General features: G+C 42.4%; 1 long non-coding RNA gene across 1 annotated transcript; it reads right to left on the bottom strand.

Moving 5' to 3' along the window:
- Positions 1 to 5,783: 5,783 nt before the first annotated feature.
- LOC140657950 (uncharacterized) lies at positions 5,784 to 20,847 on the bottom strand. The gene is made up of 3 exons (XR_012044550.1): positions 20,759 to 20,847; positions 14,659 to 14,709; positions 5,784 to 5,886 (listed from the first exon to the last, which is right to left on the bottom strand). It is a non-coding gene; the product is annotated as an uncharacterized lncRNA (long non-coding RNA).
- Between the last annotated feature and the right edge of the window lie 591 nt (positions 20,848 to 21,438).

The following is a 21,438-nucleotide window of genomic DNA, read 5'->3' as shown; positions in this document are numbered from 1 at the left end:
CGCCGGCTCACATCACGCCCGCGGCCAGCCCGTCCGGCATCTCCCCAGCGCACCAGCCGCCGAGCCTGGGCGGGAGAGGGGGATGCAGAGGACTATTCCCCAATGCAATCTGAAGGAGAAAAACAGAAAAAGACTTAGGAAATGAGTTACAAAAAATTATTCAAGCTTTATGACTTGAGAATCTCAGTCTACTCACTTTATCCGAGAGACGGCTGAGCTCAAAATCTACACAGAAGAGGCATTTCTGAGGATAGGTAGCTTTTAAAATCAAAGTAAAAAGCATAACAAGGCACAGGGGACCAGAAACTACACAAAACCAGAACAGAAATAGGCACTCGCTTTTACAGGGAGGGGTATGTACTACGGGAACCACTTATAAGGAACACTGTGGGTTTGGATTGCTTTGTATCTTTTTATTGATTCCCTTTAAATTTCTGGCCAAAGAGAATTACAGTCTTGATTCAGAAATTCAGGAGAATTTTGTAACTTAACTTGAAAGAGGTCAGACTTGTAAGAAAGCTCTCCAGCCTCAACACCACCATACTAAACTTCAGAACTACAGAATACGTCCTTGCAGGAGCTGAAGTCCACACCGAGTGCCTCAACGGCTCGGTAAAATCGTGAGAATTGCCATCAGTCAGGCAGAGAGACCTCCTGCTCTCTGGTGCAGACAGACCTGGGCACTGAGACAAACCAGCGCAGGGGAGGACCGGGTCCTCTGCCTCCCACCCCCTGCGTGCCTGTTGTGCCTGCAGAAGCTCCGCACTTCTGGCAGCTACCAGGTGTTCAAAGCCTTATTAAATAAGTATAACCCCGCACCAATAACGACTTGCTTCACCTGGACCTTCAGTTGCTAGGCTTTGATGGGACTTTTACATAGAAACCTTCTCTTTGGGATAAGACACGGCCTTTCAAGGGGTACTCTGTGTGTACGCTCAAGCGTTCACATCATCTAAATTATCACAGGATGTGTTCTTCATATGAGAAGCCGGGATGATAAGCAGCGATATAATCTATTACAATGACATTTTCATCAGCATTAAATGTCTTCAACATAAATTACAACATGAACTGATAGAAAATATTTGGGGGGCTGTGCTTATGACAGTTACAATTTGTTGCTGGAGAAAACTCTGCGTGGGATTAATTTTTCAATGTCCAATTCATCATCTCAGATACATTGTTTTGTGGATATTAATGTATTCAGAATTATAACAATGAAAATAACTTAGCAGAAACCTCTTCCTCTTCTTGACATTTACAGTAGCCAACTTGAACTAAGAAGGGAGCACGTTGCTAAAACGTCCCACGACAGCAGACAGTGCCCGGGTGCGGGTGCACCCCTGCAAGGAGGAGTGCAGCTCTCGTGTGGAGGAGCCGTGCCGGGCCCTGCGGCGGCCAAGGGAGCGGTGGGGACGCCCAGGGGGTCCCCCACGCCGTGCCTGGCACTGTGCTGCTGCCCCGGCCGTGCCCGGCACCCTGGCCCTGCCGGGCGGTCACTGCTGGACTGCCGGCACCTTCAGCTGCTGTGGGCTTCCTGATCCGAACTGCGGAGGATGTGGAAAACGGAGCTGGAGAAATAGCCACGGGGGCACCCCGCCATCCCTGTCTCTTCAGCACCGGTGCCTTTGAAATTCCCCCCTTTCGAATAACTTCCACGTTCCTCATCACTTTTTCTCAGACCAACGAAGCCGGCCTTTGCCAGTCACATCAAACCTGCCCGCGTAAAGAAGCTGTAATCACCGGAGAAACTACTGAACATGGGGATGCAATGAATAATGAAAGAAAAAGTCAACTATTCTGTTATAACATCAAATCAAATCTTCTGTAATAACATCAATATTTAATATTAAAGCGTGGTTGACTACCATCGCATTGTAACTGGGTGAAGTACTCAGGTTAACCTGACAGGTAGGTAAAGCTGCAGATTAGCTGTTTTCTGTTTTAAAAATCAACCCATTGCCTTTTTTTTAATATGTGCAGATTTCTATAAGCCTACAGTGGTACATTTTATAAAGTACATTTATAAAGTGCTGTTTTGTGAATAAACATTCACAAAACCAGAATTTTGAAAGCAATTTTCACACAAGTTGTCACTTTCAATCAAAGGCAAGGAAACATCTATGCTAAATCTAAATTGGATTTTGAAACTGAGTAAACTGAAATTTGACAGAAACATTAGTGTCACAATAACAGCAATAATCAAGTCGGTCAGCTGATGGGGATTGTGCATAAGTAATGAATTTAAATGTGTTCATTGCAGATTCCAGAACCTGCGTAATGTAATATTCTCCCCATGAAAAATCAGCATGGTTGAGGACTTGGCAATATATCTATTGCTAAAGAGGGTAAATATTATGGTGCCCCTATTAGCAACTGCATGAACTCATTACTTTCTTACTGGAAGATAATTAAGGACTAAAGGCATACAGACAGTTACAAGACCCAAGGAAACAAGCAGCCCAGGAGGCTGAGGGTCTGACATCCCTGAGGACAACACCGGCCGTGAGAACTGGCAGTGTCAGGAATGTTTGGGGAAGTTTGGGAAGCAGGATTAGTCTCCGTGCACTGGGTCCAGAGAGCAGGACCAGCTCCCGTGTTACAAGGCACGGCTTAGTACCATGACGTCTGAAGCCCCATGGAAGCATCTACATTTTGCTGCTCTGCATAAGAACTGAAACCCATTGCAAACATGAACACCCCTTCTGCTTCTTTCACTGACCATTTGTATTGCACTCAGCTTCTATTCACTTCCAGTAACAGTAGCTTTGTTTTGTATGCTAGATGCCCTGATTACTGGGAAAGGGGTGTACATCAGAAATGTCTGATGTGTTCAAAAAGTGACATTTCTTAATAAAGTAAAATTCCAGATTTACATCAGATTACTTGCAGAATTAACACAGTACAGGTATGCACAAAACAAGCCATGAGAATATGAGTAGGGAAATAGAGAGAGAGAGAGCAGCAAAACATAGGCTATAATTTCCAGTTAGCCGGTGTCAGGACCTCCTTCCCTTGATATGAAATGCTCGCACTGAGGCACCTGGAAAACAAGGAGCCCTCTCTCCATGCGCCTCCCAACTTCTCTAACTTACTTACAAAAAGCGATGTAAAGCCTCCTACCACGTTTATTGCTCTGGAATACACGGTCACTGAAGTCAACGTACCTGACTGCTTATATCAGCTGCAGCTGCAAGTTTTCAAATTTATGGTCTTTGCTATATTTTACATTTCACTGGCGAGTCTATTCTAAAATGTAAAACGGAGGCATCATGATGCCAACAAACCCCCAGCACACGTGCAGGAGGCGGGAAGGGAGCGGGATGCCCGGCCGGCACTGGCAGCGCTGGGGCACACAGCTCAGCCCCTTACCGCAGCGATGCCCAAACCAGGCGGAGCGGGGCTGACTCTCATGGGGGAAATTGCAACTCACTGGCATTTGTTTCAAGCAGCTTTTTTTTTTTTTTACGAGGTCACTTTTATCACGTCATTTTATAGTTCATCAACATCGCCCTGCCACCTGCCTGAGAAATTCAATTCTCCTTACAACAGGAAAAATAGAGCCATACCGATTTTCATTACATTTGTACGTTTTCATCCTACGTGTGGCCATCTTCCTCCCTTGACAAGGACTGACGGCTGAGGTTGGGACTGGAGTGGAGACCAAGCTGCAAGGCATCTCTCTTCACTTGCCCCCCTTAGAGACATGTTTTCTTCCACCTTGCCCAATTCTTCCCCATCCCCAGAGACCCCCGCATGCAGAACCACAATTCAGCCTTTCACTGGGAGCCCGGGACTTGCCACTGGAGGAGGAAGACTGCACGGAGGCTACGCACCATCCAGCCTCTAACTGGGATTGCCACTCTGGTCTGACATGCCCCAAAGACCTGAGCACGGGCAGGCGGCTGCGCAGAGCAGCGGCGGGGACAGGGACTGGGACAGACCTGAGGGGTTTCTCCTACTGGTTTCATAGAATTATTTCTGGTTTTCTCACTCATTTTTAGAAAAGAGATAGATTAATTCCCATAAAAATATTTTAGTTATTATTCGCAGGGTATTGTTTGCTCTCCCCTTTATTCCCTTTTGTACTTTCAGTAGCAGTGAAAAAGGAATGAAGAAAAATAAATTACAGTATCAGCCATTTCAAGAACAAAATTTAAAGTTTTCAAAAGTCTCTTTATTTAGGGGTTTTATAACGTTCATTAGTTCCATGACATCAAAGTGTTTTTTTCTTGAGTAAGCAGTCAGCTTTTAAAACATGGAAAATATGAAGAAAGTGGATTTCACAGAAAATAATCATGAATTAAAAGTAACATTTTCCAAGTGAAAGCACTTAAAAATGAAATCCATAAAAATAAATCTAAGCACTTCTTAGCTGAACCTAAGATGGTTTAAAAGACACAAATGAGTGATGTTCCTACTGCCAGTTACAGATGGAGGTCATATTGGCATCTTCCTTTCTCTCTTCCCCTTTTCTGTATTTCACATGTTTATCAAAATGCATGCCAAATTTTACAAGTGTAGGTCTAAAGGTCTAGAATTGGGGAAAAAATGTAAGTTTAAGCAAAGATTTAAAAGAAAAGGTAAAAAACTTATTTGTAAATGAATGTTTTAATTATCTCTGAAAATAACAGTAATTTTAAAACGACAGGAGGATTGATCATGGTTCTGACTTTCCTCAAATCCCTAAGTAACTGGAATCAGTGCAGGAGGAATAGCTCAAATCCAGGCAGCGGGGTGGTATTTTTAACAGAGCTTTCCTGTTCACAGACCTCCCCAGCCCTACGGGTCCGGCACAGCCTGATCTCCCAGGCTGGAGCGAGAGCTTAGCTGGAGCGCAGGGGCTCGGCTCGGCTTGGCTCTTCCCATGCCTGCCTCTCCCACGGCAATGCATCACCAGAGAAAATAACAGTGGTGGCTTGTAAAAACAGTCCCAGTTGCTCAAGCACAGTGGCTCATGTCCTCTGCCAGGGAACCACAGAGTGACCCTTTCATGTCACTTCAGCTAAGCACAAGAGCAGATATCTCTGTGAACAGGGCAAGCCCAAGGATGGGAGCACCTCTCTTAGCTCTGTGCCTTACTCTGGGATGAACACCTGGTGATTCACCTGTCTCCTACCATGATTACAGGGAGAGCAAAGTCCCTACCTAAGACAAAATGCCGAACTGGATGCGAAAGCCGAGGGAGATGAATCCCAGCTTTCTAATCTACCAAACATTTTTAACCCACATACTGTCCTAAAGTGCTTTCAGGAAAACTCGCATGGGAAGGAGGCAGCTAACTCCAGCACATCTCCTGCCCCATTCCCAACTTCAGCATTAAATAAAGCCAGTCCTCGTAGCGTACATCTCCTCACGCTACGGGTTTCCTCAGGAAGAAGCTATGAACAGGAACAATAATATCAATACCAACAGCACTGAATATAAATAAATATTCTACTGGATATCAAGTTTCAATCTGAAGCAGTCCCAGCTTTCACCATTAATCATCCAACCCCACAGCCTGGCTCTTTCACTGTATATAACAATTTATGATAATGTAGAAGTCAATACCTGTTTTAAATGGTTCAGTGAACCGGTAAAAAAATTACACCAACTTCCAGTTACTGTTTGTCTTGCTAGCTTTCAATCAGAGGTGATTTTGTCTGTGTAAGAGGTAATTACTTGAAAAAGAAATACAAGAATGTTTATGTAACTCACATTTTATTCCAGAGGTACAAAGTCCGCCCGCTCCTCCCCATCTGCAAACCCCCCGTCCATCGGGGAGCAGCGCGTGACACGGCAGGGATTCGGGGATGCTCGGCCGGCGGGAGCACAGCATGCCGCAGCACGCGAGGGCAGCTTCAAAGGGCCAGGCAGTACCCACCGAGGTCAACACGTGCGTTCCTTGAGTAAATCCAAATATTGCTATTAATTTATTGTGATACAGTCCAAGATGTGGCAAGAACATTACCAGAGCGGGGGAAGACAAGGTCCCCGTGCACGTGTGGGGCTGGATGTCAGTGTTTGGACGGGCGCAAGTGCTGGCTGAGAAGGGTTCGTCCTGCCGGGTTCAATGTCTGAAGCCGCACTTGGTTCGTGCCAAACACAAAAAGAAATCTTGTGGCTTTAGTGTTTCAATCAAATAAAACGTTTCATTCCACATGAGATCACTTTTTTCCTCCTTCATTTTCAGGTCAGTTAACTGTCACCATGCTCTCACTATAAAAATAGAAGGCAGTATTTAGGAAGAAAAGCGCCACTTCAAAGCATCAAGGCAAGAAGTTCCCTGCTGCAAATGTCAGCACCAAGGGTTTAACATTTTTTAAAACTTGTTTCCATCAGTTTTCTGACTGAAATTTCATTTTTCATAGATTTCATGATTTGCCAAGTTTCATATACCCCTTCTCCCACTGTTGGCGGAGGAAAGACAGCTCTTCAGAGGGTCAAACAGGCTAGGAAGGAAAATTTGCTCTGACACCTGCACATGTTGAAGCCAGCCTCCTGCGGCGAGCAGGACGGGGCGACGGGCTGCAAGGCGTGCTGTAAAAGGTGAGGCAAGCGAGGGCTGCCCCTGACGGCACCCCGGCTGCTGCGGATGCTAACCCCGGTGAAGCAGTGCTCGCTCTCAAAGCCTCCCCTCTGCAGCTGGGTTTTCTGTCTCAGAGCTGGAGAAACATCTCCCTGGTTTCCAACTCATTTTCTATAGTTCCTCATGCTTGCAGAGGAAGAGGAGAGGTCGCCAGCCCACTGCCTCTCACCACAGCTCGCATCGCCAAAAGTTCAAGCGAGAAGTGGGAGTCAGCTACGCCTAAAAACTACTTTTTTTGTGAGAAGGGTTGCTCCTGGGGCCATAGGGATCTGTAGCTGGGTATTCACCCCTTCTGTCAGGATTATGAAGACGTCTTTTTCCAGATCCTGCCCAAAACTCAGCTAGCCAGTTACTATTAGAAAATGGTATTACATTTTAAAATGCCAGAGCTTCATCTGTTTTCCTCCAAGCTCAATTTCACCCACATGAATTCAGTGTCTGTGAGAACTGTATTTATAAACTCTCAAATCCAGCTCCTCCCATCACCTCCCTGGCTGGGTTCAGTCCAGAATGCAATGATGTAAAAAAATTCCTATTGACTTCAGGGACTTTGGAGCAGACCTATTGATTAGTTACTTCTCCCTGGGAATGTCCCGTTGACATTAAAAGAGCCAACTGTGCAGTAAAGTTTTATTTCATGTAAGTAAGATTGAGAGAATCTAGCCCAGTACCTTAAAGACAACACAGAAGCGTAACACGACTTGGCTTGTTTAGCCAGAGAAAAGACGGCTCCAGGGGGAAGTGTTTGTTCTTTGCAAACACGCCAGGGATGAGCTCTGGGACGGGAGAAGAATCCTGCGCCAATATTGTCTAAGAACGGGTAAATATAAATTGGCCTTCAGTAGGTTTGGACTGGAAGCACAGAGATTTCTAACCAACTTGGCTAGGGAAAGCTTTTGGGAGCTAAGATGGAAATGTGTGCTTGATCAGTTTATTAAGGTGATTAGGCAGCCTGGCTGCAGGCGGCAGGCGGGGCAGCACGCCACGCCACGTCACGCCACGCCACGTCACGCCATGCCACGCCACGTCACGCCATGCCACGTCACGCCATGCCACGCCACGTCACGCCACTCACACTCTGCCGCCATCCCAGCCCGGGAACACACAGCACCACGCACAGCCCATGAATGCTTTTCAGCCCACATCTGCCATCACCTTTTTCACACTCATTAAGAAAATACAGCTCAGTAACACGATGGCTGAGCTCCCTGTACAGCAAGCACATGCTCTCCCGGCTGTACGTACAGACACACTCATGATTTGCACACAGCGGGGGCTGTCCTGAGGTACGCATGTACCTGCCCCGTTGCAGTTAGGAAGAGACAGGTATTTTGTATTTCCTTTATATGCAAACACACATACGTGCAATACAGAAAACCGAATCCAAATAGCCACACTGGTCTGATACTTTTTCCTCTGCAACAGTTTCATCCTGCCCCAGAGGGCAGAAATTAAACCCCTTATACTGTCTTTATGCCCAGCTCTGGAGGGCACAAACCAGCCACGCCGCAGCATTTGTCCCTCCGAGCCCTGAAGAGTTTGCACTGAAGGAAGTATCACACTTACACCTCCACCTTCTACAACACGCCTGCAAGTTCATGGTTCTAAAATATGGAAAGGAAGAAAGGCAAGTGAGAAGGAAAATGTTTGGAAAACGTTTCTGGCCGTGCCTGATCACGTCTCCTCACCGTCCCAGCCCGCTGGCCAGGCAGCCCCTCTGTTTACTTGGCCACCATTTCACCTCCCAGTAGCATTTCAATATTGACATCTCCAGGTTTCAGCTGTTCTCCTCTCTCCTGATTCATGTGCAGCAGATGGTGCAAATGACACCCCTTTTATTTTCTGGATGAATTCATATCACCCTGCCAAGATGCTAATTTTTGTCGCTAGTCGTACATTGTGCTACCAATGATGAAGACCAGCTTTGCTTTGAAATGGAGCAAAACTGCAGTCACAGAGAGGTTAAAGTTGTCATGAGTTATTAGTTATAGCAGGTTAAAGTTAATTAAGAGATTTTACTAACTAGCTTTATTTTGATCCCTTGTTTTTGCTTGCAGTTTGTTGTTTTTGTTTGTGGGTGCTTACCCATGTTTTGATGCTGTACATTATACACAGCAGCAGATCTTCCTGAAGCTCACTTAGTTACCATTTTGTAAAATTAATCTTTGTCACAAACTTTCCAGTGATGGTAAATCAATCTCTCCTTGTCCAGACTTCCAATAAGTTAAACTGATCAAATAACAAAAGAGCAGAAGACATCTCCCTGTTTCAGCTGTATTCCCCACGCCGCAGAGCGCAGCCAGGCTGGGGTCGCCTGCGGGCAGGGCAGGCAGGGCAGAGCAGAGCAGGACGACTTCCCGGGTCTCTTCTCCCATGACCCTTCTGTTAATACACTCCAGATGGAGTTTCCCTCCTTGACAAGAGCTTTGTGCTTTTGACTCACGCTTAATTTGTCAGCCACTCCAAACCCCCAAGTCCTTTTCTGTCTTGCCCACTCACTCCCCCTCCCACCCCCTCTGCACTGCTTCATACTTTACTTCATTGCATTTCAGCCTGGGGTTTTCAGAAACATCTCACTTTTTCGAGTCATTTTTTATTTCAATTCTGCCCTCCAGAGTTCCTGTGATCCCTCCCTGCTCCGTGTCATCTGCAAATTTTACAAGTTCCCATCGTACAAATCACTAATTAAAACAGAGAACAGACTTGAGAGCAAGACCGGTCCCTTTGGGACTCTCACTTGAAACGCTCTCCTAGATTTGCAGGCAAATAATGATAGCTACTACTTAAAACAAATTTCTCAAACAGCTACATGTGCATCTTACACCTAGTCGTGTCTCTCTAGCTTACCTGGAAATACAAAAGTCAAAGCATATTATAACTATTTGTTCCCCCTTTACCCGCCAGGTCAGTTAATTAGACTAATCTGATATGCTTTTGACAAACCCATGATGGTTGCTTTGTTTCGATTTTAGTCACCTCTTCCAAGTGTTATGGATTGATTTTTTTCATTAATTAATTTCATAGCCTTTCCAAGAACTCGTTAGGCTTTTTAGTCAATAATACACTGGACTGTATTTTTTCCTTTTATATTTAGGACCTGTATTTGCATTTTGATAGTTCTGAGACCTCCTCTGAGCTCCACAAGCTGTTAGAAATAATTGCTCCTTGTTCAAAAATAGTTTTGATTAATTCTTTCTAATTCTAAGGAGAATTTCCTCAGATCCTGTGTCCTGACCTATCTAGCAGATCCAAATAAACTCTTGGCTGTTTGTTCTCTGTTCTGGCCCCTTATTCTACACTCTGGTCAAAATTAACCAGGTTATCATGGCATTTTAGACACTTCTGTAAGCAGCCACTTCTCTGACAAGTACTAGATCTATATTTCCTCTCCTATCTTCTTATTTCTAATGTATTTATAGCACAACTTCCTCCTGCTTTTTATCTCACTTGCTAAATGAAACACATTTTTTGCCTTAGGCTTTTCATTTTACCATTATATGCCTGTGCTATGCCTTCACCTTAATTTCTTGTCAAGTGCCTCTGCTTTTGTACCACTTCTTCAGATTTGCAAGTTCTAAAGCAGCTCCTGATTCTGTCCTAACAGTTTTTACTCTATTCCTACCACCCCTGTGCAGGAGGATGCTTGGCTGCTGTGTGTTTATCGGTTCTCTCTCAGAACCTGTCCTTTCTCATCCCTTAGACCATCATCCCCAGGGATCCTACCTCCCAGCTCCCCGCGTCTGCTGAGGTCACCTTCTCCAAAGCTCATCATGCTTAAATTGCTGCCCATGCTTCTTCCTTTCCTAAAGGAGTAGCCTCTATCATTTCACAGTCAGTCTCTCCCAAATTTCCCATCCACCTTCAATTCTCCACCAATTCTTCCCCAGCAATCAGAACTACACTGAGGACAGATCCTTTCCTCTTCTCTCGATGCTGAGAAACCCTTCAGTCAGCCATAGGGAAGGAGCAGTTACGGTGTTATTCCCCACACATGCAAGCCCTTAGTAGCCTTAGGCAGCAGGGACAGAAGGTGGTATTCAGATTCACAGGTATTCATATCCCGTGAATGATGACAGGGGGTTTTTTTGCTCCTAGGACCTTCTCTTTGTAGCAGAAAGCAGGAGGTCTTTCTCCACGGATCTGCTGGCCTCAGCACTGGCCATAAGCAATGCACCAGGTGTCACTAGGTGGCCGACATGGCCGTGGCACACATCTCCTGCACGAGCTCCATGGCACGACTGTGCCCTGACTCTCCAGAGCTGCTCAAGTCCCCCTTTGCCACCAACCTCAGGCCCTTTGGTTCATAAAGCCCTATGATTAAACTCTCCAGGCAAGGGCATCCCACAGCTTTTAGACTCAATCCAATGAGTGTGGAAAGGGGAAAACTAGGATAAATGTATGAGGAGAAATTCTGAAAGCCCCAAAGAGTGGCACAGTATTTATTTCCCATTAAAAGTCAATGACAGGCAGGCACTTAAGCACCCTTCGTAGCTTGGAGAATCTCCTTCAGGTTAGATGCCAGTAAATATTTCTGCTCCTTCCCCCTCTGCTGGTATGTTGAGAACAACAACTACAATCGATAAAGATAACTTTAAGCTTTCAGGTACTAATTCTGAATTACAAGCAGTCAGTTTCTTTTCCAAGTCCTACAAATCCTCTAATAAACAAAAGTTAACCTCCCAAACTCAGGGCTCTGAACGATTTGCTGCCGTTACCCTCTTGCTCTCTTTGATCATCTCCCTTCTCTGCATGGGCTGTCAAAGTCACAAGTGCTTCATTTTCTGAGATAAAGAACAATATACTTGAGAGTGATGAAGCAAGAAAAGAAGAAAAAGCACCTTGCAATTAAATCTTAATAGCCATTTTGAAGATGGTTTTGAAAGGATTTAAAATTAATGTTAACAATAGTATGCATCAAAGGGCTCAGGCTGAACAATACCTATCACTTTTGCTGCTTAAGAATAAAGCATAAAAATAATACCCTATAATATTTTATACCAGCATCCCTTTTTACTCTTCCAGGCTAAGCAGACATCTCTGAATAGCTGTGCACAGCATCTCTAAATCGTCCCCCCCCCATATTCATATCAAGCAATCAGTTTATGATGGCTTTGGTGAACCCTTTTGATGCTGTGCATCTGCAGGTAGTTATCTCCTGGGAACATGCCTGACACCAGCTCTGCACCACCTGCCTGCAGGTAAGAAGAGATATCCGTCTTTTGCTTCCTCCCAGCATGGCACTCCCAACTCATTTTTGATTTAATAAGCTGGCAATTAGACAGGGCACCAAAGACAAACGGAGGTAGAGCACAAGGATCGAAGGCAATCCTAGCACTATGCATCATTCTCAGCACCTTATGTACTGCCTCTGGCATGTGACCATGGGGAAGTTTGGATTTATATTGTTGATTTTCATTGGATTTCAATGGAGAAGAGTTTCAGCAGGGAGCCTGAGGCCCTGGTTTATGACTGTAAACCCAAAGTTATGACTCCTTACTCGCACTGAATTGAGTATTACTCCAGAAGCAGTCCCAGTGAGGCAGTGACTGTTTTTCCTGGGTGCAGACCTACTCGGTGAGTGCAGCCGAGGTGTGTGGATGTAGTTAGCACAACCACCTCAGTCTCTTCAACTACTATTTGGGCCCCCTTTTTGCAGTGTTAATAAACACAGACAGCCCTTCACACAGAGGTGAATTTCAACAGGCATGAGTGGCTAAGGAGTTACAAACAAGGTCTCATGATGGATCAAAAATAAGTATTAAATACAGATACTCTTGATATTGGTTAGAGATACAAGCAACAAAGTTTTCATCACTATCAATGAACAGTTCAGTATACAGCCTTGTTTATAATTTCCCTCTGATTTTGATCCATGTTTTTGATCAAATTTAGGCAGATGTTCATTATAACTTCTGTGGCAGAGCCATACCTTCTGGAAATGTCACAGCTGGCACAGGTGCCGCCTGTCATGACTTTCAAACAGCGTTGCACCAAACCGCACAGCTTCTGCAACACAACCTAAAGCAAAACTCTCACACGTTCAGCACCTAAGGATATTCTGCTTCAGTGTGGCAAATGGAAGTGGAACACACACCGCACTGCCTGATCATTACCATATCTGAGACTAAGCAGACGCTGGGTAAGAAAACATTATTTCCATTACATTTGGCTTAAACCCACTTATTTATAACTAAGTTACTGATCCATGCGTTGGTGTAAAATGACTCTACAGCATAAGTGCAGCAACAACCTAGAACAAAATCTTTAAATAACAATTGTCGAGTGAGAAGATATATATAGAATATATAAAAATTAATAGTGTTCATCCATCTTTCAAAACAAGTTAAATGTGCCTGTTTCTTCTGGAAAATCTGTGTTATGCTCATTGAACATTTTATTTTCATCACATTTGAACCTTTCGGCAGAAATAAAATATACAATCAAAGTAGGATGGTTGTTTTGATCAGTTTTCAGACATTTATATATTAGAAGAAAAAGGAAATGCATTAAGATTCACACAGACATTCATACTGTTGACCACTGGGAAGGAAGCAATATAAACTAAGGGTAACATGTAATCAGAAATGACAGCTCAAGCACAAATCTTATTAAACAGATATTGTAGAACAGGCTTAGAAAGAAAGGAAGAAGTCCTAGCATTTGGGATATTTATGTGAAGTTTGGACAGAGAACTATAAAATAGCATGCAGGGAGCAAGCTGTTCGAGCCACATGCCATATGAGAGTAAACACAGTGAAATCCTAAGTATTGTGACTCACTCCTGAAATGTCACACACAGTCTGCACCGAGAGCGGTTGACCTTGAAATCTGAAATATTTCCTCTTTGAATAAGCCTTATATGAATACAGACTACTTTTCCTTAAAACAATCATGAAACACCCAACAAAAAATTCTGACCTTCCATACATAGCTTAGAAGAGATGGATATTCAGTGAAGTTGCGCTGAAACAGATTCTCAGTGTCTCACTGTCTCAAGCTGGAAGTCTGACCACAACGAAAACTACAGCACTCGCATTACTTCAGCAGAACCAAACATAGAAGTGATCGTGTACTCTGCAATGTTGTACATGGATATTTAAAAAAATCCTGCGCAAATTCATGCGTGCCCATTGCCCTGCCATAATTGTAAAACAGCCCCTTCCTCCAGACTTGTTCAGATGTGAGTACAGATGTTTTGTGCTTAGAGAGGATGGATGGTCTTCAGTCATTTATGTTGATCGTATCAGGTACGCTCTGATTCTGACAGCATGGCTTCGGGGAACTGACCACCCGCGTTAACTCCCCCTTAACATCAACTGAACTCTTCTGGCATTTTACAGACCAGCCACACTTAAGATTGTTTTAAACTACTGCTTTGTTTTTCTAATGAAGCAGCAGGTATCTAAAAATCCCAGCTCTGATTCCTAAGAAAATGATAGGAAATATTGCTGGTTTTTGTATGCGCTGCTCTGAGGGCAATACAGCTGCTAAACGAGCAGAGTGCCATTAACCCGGCTGAGTGGCACTAGCACAGGACAAGCACAGGGGCTGACTGCTGTAACGCGGAGCCCCATGAGCACAGTCCCACGCAGGAGCCCACAGTCAGGCACCAGCAGCTCCCACTACACAGCTGGGGCTCAGGTCACCCCCAGCCAGGTGATGGGAACTACGCTTCTACTGGGGGAAAAAAATGCAACAGATGGGAATATGAATGATCTTAGTAAATAAACTTGTTTGCTTTAACTCATAGGTATACCACCACTCGGCTACAAATATTCATTCAAATGTCTGGTATAAGTATAAAAATGTTTGTCCGTATTGTTTTTTGTAGTTGTGATTCATTAGACATTTGTTTACAGAGCTTCAATTATCCAGTAAGGAAGAAAAAACAGCTCTTTGTTCTTCACCTGTATACACTCCTACTGTAACGGACCCTAAGCAGTCAAACTGAAGCCACCACTGACAACCCAAACTCTGGAAGGAATTCATTCCTTTAAAATACAGGGAATACGTCTGAAGATGACCATTCCTGGGTAATGTACAATTGCTGATCTGACTATTTTGAGTAAACAGTTCAAGCGACTTACCCGTCTCTCAGGAGCAGTAGAAACTTCTGGTCAACGCTGGCAGCAGGAGACCTAAAAGAGGTAAACAGATTCAGTTGTTGAGAAAGTTGTTGAGAAATTCCTCACGTTTTCCATGAGGAATTCTACAGGAAGCTAAACTGTTCTTTGTTGATGATTACTGCACACTGTTTGGCACAATTTTCAAACTACTATTTTATGCATCCAGTCAAGAATACTTCTGTGGCTAGACAGGAACATGTAGAGAATCACAGCCATGATAGTTTGAAAAAGTATTGCTCCTAAAGCAAGTCATTATCTTAAATACTTCCGAGCCTTTGTGAACAGATCTAACCTCATAAAGAAACCATTATCCTCAAGTTCCTCAACACATTGTATTTTCAAATTCATTGCTGACCTACTGTATTTTCTTTTGGATCCTTTAAAGACATCTCATTTATCTTTATTGGATTTTCTTTCATTTGGTTTCAAAGTTAAGCCATGCGAGAGAACTTAAGCCATACCAGAGAAGAAGTAATCAGTGCATAAAGTCTAAATCTTAAGAAAGTGTGTCCTATCTTGCTGAAAAAGCAGAATATTATGAAGAAAGATGTGCTAAAGAAGTTGCCTCAAACAGGGCTATCTGTGTATGCTGTCACAGGTGAAAGAGCTGCATAAGACTTGCATGCACTTCAGAAATCTTAAAAAAACTCATCTGTAAGTTATCGAGTTTTGCCAGGCTCCCAGGACTCGTACGAATACATAAAGTATAAAATTAGGAAAATAGAAGAGTGTTTGGTTTTGAAGCATCAGAACTGCTAGCTGGTACAGACAGGAACCATGACCATGGTGGTCACTATTTGGCATCAAAAGACTAGAGGTGAGGTCAAGGCTGGGAGAGCAAAGACATGGAATCACAACTGGAATTAGGACTCCAGATGTTGTCCACTCCAAACCCTATTGTATTTAGGTAATACAGAGATTAAAAGAGAAACAGAATTCATTTTTTCCTTTTTTGTCTCCCAGATTATTTCAGTATTTTTCACCACGGAGAAGATAAATACCCTGTTCACAGTAACCAATAAAGACTAGCACTACAGCAGCTACATTTAAACATTGTTTCCTCCAGCTATACAAAGGTATTGTACTTGACTTCACAGATCTTTCATACTACTTGCCTTAATGCAATTATTTTAGCCTCAAACGTCATTAAGCTTCATTGCAGTCATCAAGTTGATAGTTACTTAACACATCCTGCACCCAAATATACATGGATGCACCTCAAATACTTAACATTTGGCCGATTACAGTATTTACTGTGCTATATTCTACACTAAAGATAGAGCAAAGTATAAGTATGTTGAGTGTTTAACTCTTCATATCATCATTATCATTTTTAATTGTTGACAGAAAAAGAACCTTCCTCCCCACCACGTTCCTGCTGCTCAGATGTCTCAGGCAAAGACAAAAAGTTAATCATTTTGTTCTGCTGCTCCCAGATGAGAATAACCCAAAATGAACATGTTCCCATTGCAGGAAGATGTTATTTCACCCACGTGAGGATGGAGAAGGCGATCTAAACTGCTGCAAGGCAATGGAGATGGACAATACGCCCCTCTCTACCACGCTGAGACACATTGATGGCATGGTAGCACCTTGTAGCCAGGACTGAAGAGGCACAAAGAAGTAACTACCACCCAAAACCCTTAAACCTGAAACATGACATGACATGACGGGTAACACATACAGACAATACACAAGTAAGGGACTGCAAAGGAATACGGAGGTACTATTAGCTGATTGTTATTACCATTGCATTGGAAGTTGAATTTAGCCAATGCTTAGGTCCTTGGCCCTGAAAACGGGATAGCTCAGCATTTAAACTACTCATGGGCTGGGACTGCACTCAAAAAAACTTTAAAAAATTGTAATCAGTAGTAACAGAGCCTATAACATTGGAATAATACATGTTGCTTTGTACATTGTAATTTATGCTGCAACTGGCAGTGTGTGAACCTGTGATAACAGAACAACCCTTCAGCATTCGAAAAGGAAAGAAAATGCACTTAGCAGCAGCAAACAGCGCTCGTCACCCACCGGCAACAACCGCCCAGGGCCTCCTGTATCTCCAAATGACCTGAGTACGGACAAAGCTGCCACCTCCACCAGCTCATCCTACAGCTCCTGGGTTTAGCGCCAGGACAAGCAAACACACCCATCATTTAAAAACACTGTTGTTAAGAAAATCCTGTTTTTCTAAGGAAAATTTTAGATTCCTAGTTTGTTGTTTGTTTGTTGACTTGGTGTCCTCTTCAACTACCTCCCTCAACCAGTGACTAGTCAAAGTGAGCAGAGACACCAGACTTTGGTCCTGTAATTAGAGATACTTACCAGCTGCAAATTCCACCGGCAGCAGCTAATATTAACTCCTTCCCTGCCAGGGACAGGGGATCATGTAGTGACTCCAGCACAACAGTCAACCATGACCTCATGACACTTATATTAAGAGTTATTCCTCATTTTACCACCATGCGAGAGATCAAAGTCAACCAAAAATCATACTTGTGTCAGATTTTACACTGTGGTTACTTTACACAGAATTGAACTGCATCTGAAGAAATAACAACATATAATTCTTTGTTCTTATAAAACTCTATTATTTATTATTAGCAAATGAATTTGAGCACATTTGGAGACCAAATGAAAAGGCACATCACTAAACTGTGCACTTTATAAACAGAATGTTGTATTTACATATTTCAAATATGGAAAAATACACGAGCACAAATGTAAGGAATCATTATCCAGCTTTCAGAGTCACAGCATGCACATAGACTAATCTGAAGTAAACCATGAGTAAAAAAGACAAAGGCAGCCCCCCTCCTCACTGGATAATAAACAAGACAATGCTAGACTTTCAATCAATATTGATAAGCACAAATACATTATTTTGATTAATGGTCAGAGGCATTTGCTGTTAAATCATTAGAAAGTTTCCTACTGGGGGAAAAAAAAATCTAGCCTAGTCATAAATCAGAAAATGAGAAAGATGTAAAAAAAAAATCAAATGGCTCACTACAATAAAAATAAACTACCCAGAATTGTCCAACATAAGGACATCATCTAAACAAAAAGGTGATGTTCAAGTGTTCTTTGATATTATAATGTCTTTCGCAAGATGTCATATGTCCCCTGATGGTTAGCCAGCTGGTTAATTTGATATCACAGTAAAAGTTACTGATTCACTGAAAATAAAGGCAAAATGCAATTGCAGTATGCTCAGTTTTAATTTTTTTCCGAATGACCTCAGTAGTGGATCCGCAGGAACCTTGCCAGATTCCCCTCCAGCCATCTGACCATGTTTTATGCACTGGAATCAATACCTGTATGTTTTCAGGGGACAATAGTTCAAAATGCTTTGGTTTGACTGAACCAATTTTACATGGGTCAAACTCTCAGGACAAACCTTTGGTCAATAGGCAAGGTCTAATTAAATCCTAGTATATTGTCTCAACCTCAAATCCTGCGTACCTAACATCACTCTCCAAACTTCCATCAGTTACTTGCCCTGTGTTGTTAACACTCTGTCATTACATCTTCCTTCAAATTTACTTATGCACCCGAACACAGGACTTTGATTCAGTATGAGGTCTACAGAGCTTTGTGGGAGACTCCAAGGGAAGCCAAACAGGATCAATGCATTAGAAAAGCACGAGCACATTTTTTACCATTGATCTTTTCTTCTCATGCTTTTCCTCTACTCAGTACTGTCTGCCATGTCCTGTATCATTTTGGATGCCGTCCTACAATAAGATTCATCTCCACCTTCAACTCATCTTGTAACTCACCATAAGTGCTCTCTGTAGATGCTGGCACAAACACCTCACTTCACCAACTGCAGTAAGTGCAAAAAATAGATTCATCAAACTCTTTGAACCCTACGAGAAGTCCTTGCATGAATAACACAAACTGACTTCATCCAAAGAATTTACCACGCATAAAATAAATAGATTTGGTTGTGCTAAATCAAGTATTAGTATTGTTTGTTCATCTCCGCTGTTAGTGCAGGTACAGATTTGCAGAGCAGTGAATCAACTGAAGCCGGGGAAATCACCCATGTTTTGCATTTTGATCTGCAAACAAGCTGTAGCTCACGACTCCGCTCTGCCATTTTCACTGTGGAATCAGATCCATCAAAGGAACAACTGGTAAGTGCTGGTTGCTCCCCTCTCTCCCTCAGTTGTAAATCTCTTTTGTGAATTATGGCAGACTTCACATTTTAAAAAGCCAATTAGAAAATATGGATGTTCAAGGTATACTAGTGCTGTTTACCTAAAATTGATTAAAGACTGGAGCAAATAACTCCTTCATCATTTGTCCCAAGGGTGAAAATATAAACTCTGCCAAATGTTTGTTTTTACTTCTACCAGCAGATTGAAATAACACTGCTCATAAATAGCACTTTAGGGAATATGGGTTCAGTTGCAGGGGTTTGAATCTTCCATGATATACAGACATTATTTGAAGTTTATCTTTATTGAGTTTCAAATATGATGTGGTAGAAGGAAAAAAGTGGTGAAACTTCCATTAAATGAGTTGCAGATGCAGCTGCTTTAACGTGAGATTGCAAAATTATGCAGTTATTCCACACGCTGCTTTTTAGAGTGCACTTCAACCTGTAATATGGCACTCCAAGGGAAAAAGAAAATGGACCAAAATTCAAGATGAAAAAATCACCAAAGGAGACAGGTCATCATCCTGTATTATAATGCCTTTTAGGGTATTCTGGTCTCCTTGATGACTCACACATTTTAGCAGCTCTTTTGATTCCACCATATTCATTTTCGAAGTCTTCTAACCTCAATTGTACTTGTAAATGAGAATAGCCAGAAAAACTTCACTGAAATTACAGTATAACTGTATGTAACTGACTGCAGCTGGAGGATCTGGCTGTAGATTTCTTTTCCAGTTACTTGTCTAATCTACTACCTGTGATCTGTTTGTAGGCTATGAACCCATCCCACACTACATACAACTGCAGTTTGTTATAACTGATACTGGACTTTGTTGTCACAGTTACAATTTACACTTCAATATCAGAAAGAAAGAGATCAAGGATGTCTTCTTCCCTGACCAGCATCTCAATTTTCTGGATTAAGAAACTGCCTCCATAGAAGTGAAGAACTCACTTATGTTGCCCTGGTTTCAAGTAGAACTGGGCAAGGAAGAGATATTTTGGACTCACCGATCATTCTGAGAAATGTTAAAAAAAAGAAAAAAAAAGCCTAACGAAAATAAATGTTAACATACTGATGAATCAAAAAGTTCAAATATCTGGTTTGGGCTAAATATATATATTTTTTTATCTTGGCAATGTTCAATCTTACACCTATCAATGTAACACTGAATGTTTTCAGAAGAAAATGGCAATTAAAAGAAACTTCTAAACAAGATATCAATGAACCTAAGCAAAATAATACATTTTTAAAGCCTCCATCTGCTGTATAACTCAAAATGACTGTGTATTTTTCAAATCATGCTGGGATTCAATTTATATTTCTTTTGAAAAAGTTTTGTGCAAAAATGTTATCCAGTCCCAACTTGAAATATTAGCACAAATACTAACAAGAAGTTCTCCTCCGATCCTAGTTTCTAACATCCTCCTTTAAGTTCATTTTTTCCTTCCTGATATCCTTAGGAATTTCACTTCCACGCATTTAAGTGGCTGAATTGTAGCTCCTTGAATATGGTCTTGATCCAAACTGAAAGTCATGTAGAGAAAACTGGGAGAAGAGGTACAGCTCCCACCCGGAACTCTGTAGTTCTGTTTCAAAACCATATTTTACTTTTCAGCCAACTTATTTTAGGATTATAATTTTTATCAAGAACTTGGTTTGCTAGCCAGCATATCTCCTGTGGGATATGAATAGCTTGGTAGGAACTTACTAAGACAAAGGCCAGGTAACCTATGATGGCGTTGTGCTTTAGATCTACAGCACTGAAAGCCTATGGAAAGAGCATAGGAAATTCTGGAAAATGAGAGAGACATAAGTAAAGAATGCAGTTTTAGCCAGGCTGTGTGGGGACATCCTACAGAGACAAGCTGCAATAAAATAATACTCACTGTGTTTCTCTCAGTTTAGTTTAACACCAGTGAAATCCATGAGAATGCAGTAGCAGGGAACAAGAGCACGGGCACTGTGCTTGCCGGAGTCTACTCCTCTTTTGTTCCTGGTGACCTGTTTCCAAAGAGATCAGTATCTGCTCAGTTTAAAAAAAACAAAATGAAGTGGTTATTAGGAAAAAAGGAAACCCAAATGTGCCCAGCAACTGCAGGAAATACAAACCTGAGAGAAGCTCAAATAAAATGTATTTTATTTGGTTCTTGCTTAAGTGAAATGGCGAGAAGGCAGCTCTAGCATGCCAGAAAACACACATCCATCCTCATTGCTGCAGCAAATGCAAATTGTTATTAAACAGCTTATGAAATTCATTGGGAACTGGCTGATCTCCCTGGAAAGAGAAGCTATTAATTTGCACCAGCCAGTGCAGTAGTTCTGCACTGACTTCTGCAAGTAGAGGGCCAGGTTCTGAAATCAAGAGTTACTTTTGATGGATGTTAAGTTCACCTGGTTCAGATATCATGCACAGACTCCAGTCTGAACCTCAAATATTAGTACATTGTTTCATGTACATTAAAGAACCAGTATTAAAATTGCTTTAAAAACAAAATTTAGCAAGGCCAGAAGGAAAATGCCGATATGTATCTCTCAGCCGCTACTGAGTTAATCTTGGGTTTCAAAG

The sequence above is a fragment of the Ciconia boyciana genome, chromosome 11, assembly GCF_034638445.1.
Source record: "Ciconia boyciana chromosome 11, ASM3463844v1, whole genome shotgun sequence".
Lineage (NCBI taxonomy): Eukaryota > Metazoa > Chordata > Aves > Ciconiiformes > Ciconiidae > Ciconia > Ciconia boyciana.
This window is presented reverse-complemented; position numbering and strand designations above follow the sequence as displayed.